Source organism: Arachis hypogaea, chromosome 16 (assembly GCF_003086295.3).
Source record: "Arachis hypogaea cultivar Tifrunner chromosome 16, arahy.Tifrunner.gnm2.J5K5, whole genome shotgun sequence".
NCBI lineage: Eukaryota > Viridiplantae > Streptophyta > Magnoliopsida > Fabales > Fabaceae > Arachis > Arachis hypogaea.
In genome coordinates, this window is record NC_092051.1 from 49628020 (window position 1) to 49633537 (window position 5518).

The 5518-nt window shown below is 41.5% G+C and overlaps 1 non-coding gene across 1 annotated transcript; it reads left to right on the forward strand.

Moving 5' to 3' along the window:
* The first annotated feature begins 2743 nt into the window (after positions 1-2743).
* On the forward strand, positions 2744-2851 carry LOC112761974 (small nucleolar RNA R71). The gene has a single exon (XR_003182339.1). It is a non-coding gene; the product is annotated as a small nucleolar RNA R71 (small nucleolar RNA).
* Positions 2852-5518: the final 2667 nt, after the last annotated feature.

The window sequence follows — 5518 nt, forward strand, 5'->3', positions numbered from 1 at the left end:
ATCTATCTAATACTTTAGATAATCCCTCTAAGTAAAGGCTAAAAGAATCACCATAAACGCTAAAATCGTCCATAAAAACTTCCATATAGTCCTCAATAAGATCAGAGAAAAGACTCATCATGCACCTTTGGAAGGTAGCTGGTGCATTGCACAAGCCAAAGGGCATTCTCTTATAAGCATAGGTCCCAAAAGGACATATAAAAGTAGTCTTTTCCTGATCCTCAGGAGCTATATGAATCTGGAAATAACCTGTGTAACCATCCAAAAAGCAATAATGTGACTTACCTGACAGGCGATCCAGTATTTGATCAATGAATGGAAGTGGGTAGTGATCCTTACGGGTAGCTTGGTTGAGACGTCTGTAATCAATACAGACTCTCCAAGCATTCTGAACTCTAGTTGCTATGAGCTCTCCATGCTCACTCTTCACTGTAGTGACTCCAGATTTCTTGGGCACCACTTGTACTGGGCTTACCCATTCACTGTCTAAAATGGGATATATGATACCTGCTTCCAATAGTCTGGTCACTTCCTTTTTGACAACTTCCAAGATGGTGGGATTCAATCTTCTTTGGGGTTGACAGACAGGTCTTGCTCCCTCTTCTAGAAATATTCTGTGCTCGCATACTTTAGGGTTGATTCCCACTATGTCTGCCAAACTCCACCCAATTGCCTTCTTATGCCTCCTCAGTACATCAAGTAACTGCTCTTCTTGTTGAGAAGTCAGTTCCCTTGCAATAATAACCGGAAGCTTCTGCTCATCCTCAAGATAAGCGTATTTGAGATGTGGAGGGAGAGGTTTCAATTCTAACATTTGATCGTGGGCAGGTTCTGGATTGTCTGGGGCTTGTGAAAATGGCGAAGTGCTCCCATTGTCAGTTAAGAGGGTCCCCACACTTGGACCTTGTCCGGTGTGCCTCTCTTCAAACTCTTCCTCTTGAATTTCAGCCACACTTTCGTCTATGACATCACACTGGAAGATAGAACGATCTTCTGGGGGGTTGTCAATGACTCCATTCAGATTGAAGATTACTATGCGGCCATCTATTTCAAAGGAGTATGTTCCTGAAAAAGCATCTAATTTGAATTTTGATGTCTTCAGGAATGGTCTTCCAAGTAGGATTGATGATGGCTTATCTGAATCATTGTGGGGCATTTCCAAGATATAAAAATCAGTGGGAAATGTGAGCCCTTTAATGTTCACCAAAACATCTTCAACAACTCCAGCCACTGTAATAATGCTTTTATCTGCTAACACAAAACGAGCTGCCGACCTTTTTAAGGGAGGGAGCCTCAAAACATCATATATAGACAAAGGTATTATACTGACACATGCTCCTAAATCACACATGCAATCATAAATTACTACACCACCAATAGTACAACTAACTATGCATGGACCTGGATCACTACATTTTTCAGGTAATCCTCCCATTAAAGCAGATATAGAACTACCTAAAGGAATAGTTTCTAATTCATTAATTCTGTCTTTATGGATACATAAGTCTTTTAGAAACTTTGCATATTTAGGTACCTGCTGAATAACATCAAAAAGGGGAACAGTTACCTCGACCTTTTTGAATATCTCTACCATTTTAGGATCGGGTTCCAGCTGCTTCCTGGGCTTCCTTGCAAGTTGTGGAAATGGAATAGGAGTAGTGTTGTCTGTGGCGTCTGCGCCTTTTGGTGATTCCTCCTGTGGTTGAGCTATTTCTTCTTCAGCTATGTCCTGTATATCCTCTTCCTCTTCAACATCTTCGATTTCTACCACCTCTTCAGCTGAGGCGTATTTTGGTGAGCTTGGTTCCTCCTGATTCCTCTCCTGCAGTGTGGTTCCAGACCTCAGGGTGATGGCATTAATGCCTCCCTTTGGGTTGGGTAATGGTTGAGAGGGGATTCCAGTGGTGCTTGAAGGTTGGTTATTAGAATTTTGTGCTGGTACAAACTGTGTCATAAAAGCTTGCATAGTAGAGGTGAGACCATTCAGACTAGCATTAATACTATTCATGATGTTACTTTCCATGGCCTGTTGTCTTTTCTCAAAAGATTGCAGTAGGTCTTCAGTAGAAGGTGAAGAAGAATGGGTAAATTGAGAGGTCTGCTGCTGATTGTTCTGTGGTCCTTGGTTCTGCCTCAGCTGAGGTGCTCTGTAAGGTTGATTTTGCTGCCTGTTGTTGTTATTGTTCCACCTCTGATTTCCCTTATTATCTCTGCCTCCTCTGTTATTGTTGTCCCTCCAATTCTGGTTTGAATTGTCCTGCCATCCATGGTTATTGTTTCCACTTTGATTGTACCCTTGGTTGGGGCAGTCATAGAAGTTGTGAGTGGATGCCACCATGTTGTCTTCTTATTGGAGCTGTGGGCATTTATCAGTGTAATGGCTGTAATCAGCACAGATTCCGCAAATTCTTTGTGGGACTAGTTGTTGGTTTTGCTGTGGTGGAGAAGGTTGAGCTTGCTGAGCTTGTTGATTCAACCGTATTTGCTTCAGCAAGTTGGTCATTTCACAGATGCCTTCACGTAGAGCAGCAGTCTCGCTGCTAGAAGATACTTCTGCAATAGCTTTTGAACGGCATTGCTTCTGTCTGTGGTTCCTAGTGGATTCAGCTAAATCACTGATCAATTGCCAAGCTTCATCAGTGGTCTTGTACTTCTTCATAGACCCATTGCTGGCACTTTCCAGTATGGTCTTATCTTGGGGCCTCATACCCTGTGTGATATAGCTGAGTAGCACGATCTTGTCAATCATGTGATGGGGGCATGCTTCCAGAAGATTATTGAAGCACTCCCAGTATTCAAAGAGAGTCTCATTGTCATCCTGAACAATTGTGGAGATATCCTTCCTTAGCTTATCAGTGACTTCGGATGGGAAGAATTTCTCCAGAAACTCCTTTCTGAGTGTATCCCAGTTGGATACATTTGCTAGAGGTTGAGTGTAGTACCACTCTCTTGCTTTTCCCTCAAGAGAAAACGGAAAAGCTTTCAGTAGTATTGAAGTTTCATCAGTGCCATCACGCCTGACAGTAGAACAGGCTGCATGGAAATCTCTCAAGTGCTTGATAGGCTCTTGAGCAGGTAGGCCATGAAACCTGGGCATCAAATTTAGCAGTGCGAGCTTTATTTCAAAGTCTGTAGCTACCGCCGGATGATGCGCTTGAAACGGATGCATTGTAAAATCAGGGGCTCCTTCCTCCTGGATGGTAACTCTCCTAGATGCCATGTTTTCTGCACGTAAAACAACCGAATCAGTAGAATGGGGGCTGGTTTTTTCCTCAGATTCACTTTCAGATCCGCCCTCAGAGCGGGCTAAGCGACGCTATTCTCGCCTTATTCGTGAAATTGTCCTTTCAATTTCAGGATCGAATATTAGCAATCACGGATCAGGAAGTGAACGCGTCATTTGACGGAAGAAACATACAGCTCATAGTAGCAAAATAAAATAAAATGCAAATAAATAAATTCTAATTAATAAAATTAGCACTCTATTGCAACTCCCCGGCAACGGCGCCAAAAATTGATGAGACGCAGAAGTTGGTGAATTAAAAATTATTAAAATGATTACGTTGCAAGTATAGTTCTTAACTCACCAAAAATATGCCTATCAATTTAGAAATATGTCACAGAGAATTAAATTAAAAGTTACTGGGAGTTTTAAGTCCCAGGTCGTCTCCCAACGAGTTGCATAAAAGTGTGATGTCTTATTAATCAGATGTTCCAAAAAGTTGAGCTAAGTAAATTGGAATGTAAATTGAGGGAAATTAATTAATATGAATAAAAACATTGACTGGGAGTTGATTGGTTGGAATTTCTACTATTGATGGAGTGATTGTAAGATTGATTTATAATTAATGGTTGTCTGTTTGGTTATCCTTTACTAGGTAAGGGAAAGTCAAACAAGTTGGAATGCCAGATCTGTTCACAAGTTGCAACCCATTTAGTTCAAAGGGATTGGCGTCGGTGACAGGATAGCAATCTAACATTTAACCCAATTACAAATTTTTCCTTCAATCCTTCCAACTTAAGAGTTCCTTTTAATCAACTCCCCATCAAGTAAGGAAACTACTCACACATTGTAAATAATAAATCCATAGCATATGAAAGGGAATTAAAAGAAGACATGATTATTGGAATTGAAATTGAATTAAAAAGAAATAATCCTTGCATTAATTAATCATAAAAATATTCGAATGACAAAATTGAACAAAGCAAAGAACATGGAAGAATGAAACCAAGTTAAGAAAACAAACTAGAATGATGAAGTCTTGATAAGGAAATAACTCTTCTCAATGTTCCAATGCTAAGACCAATTGAAATTAAAATTCTTAAAAACCTAGAGAGAAAACCCTAAGAGAGTAAAACTAGATCTAAAACTGTCTCTCAATGAATCTGTTATTTGTTTCTGCATGTTCTCTGACTCTAGTCTGCTGTTCCAGGCCGAAAACTGGGCCGAAATAGGGTCCAAAATCGCCCCCAATGAATTCTGCAGATTATACAGATCACACATGTCACGCGATCGCGTCGTCCATGCGGACACGTCATTCGCGCTTTTCCTCGCCACGCGTTCGCGTCGTCCACGCTACCGCGTCGCCTGAACTTTTCCAATCCGTGCGGCCGCGTGAGCCATGCGGCCGCGTCGCTGCGATTTGCTCTCCTTCGCGCGGTCGCGTGAACCATGCGACTGCGTCACTTCTCGCTGGTTATCTCCTCAAATTCTTGTGTTCCTTCCGTTTTTGCTAGCTTCCTTTCCAATCCCCAACTCATTCATGCCCTATAAAGTCTGAAACACTCAACACACAGATCACGGCATCGAATGGAATAAAAGAGAATTAAAAATAAATAATTAAAGTCTCTAGAAAGCAGTTTTCAAACATGTGATAAATTCAGGAAGGAAATATCAATGGATGCTAATTTAATGAATAAGTGGGTAAGGATCATGATAAAACCACACAATTAAACACAATATAAACCATAAAATAGTGGTTTATCAGGCTTCTACTGGCCCACTCTCTATAAAGACTCCCGAGAGTTTGTGCGTAACTATGACAGCTGCCAGAGAGCTGGTAATCTGCCTCATAGTTACGCCATGCCTCAGCAAGGGATCTTAGAGATTGAGTTGTTTGACGTATGGGGTATTGACTTCATGGGGCCTTTCCCACCATCATACTCACACACTTATATTCTGGTGGCAGTCGACTATGTATCCAAATGGGTAGAGGCCATTGCAACACCCACCAATGATACTAAGACAGTGCTGAAGTTCCTCCAGAAACATATCTTCAGTAGGTTTGGTGTCCCTAGAGCACTAATCAGTGATGGGGGCACTCACTTCTGCAACAAACAGCTTTACTCTGCTATGGTCCGAGATGGAATTAGCCATAAGGTGGCAACTCCATATCATCCACAGACAAATGGGCAAGCTGAAGTCTCTAATAGAGAACTAAAAAGAATCCTGGAATGGATTGTAAGTACCCGTAGAAAGGATTGGGCAAGAAGCTTGGATGACGCTCTGTGGGCATAC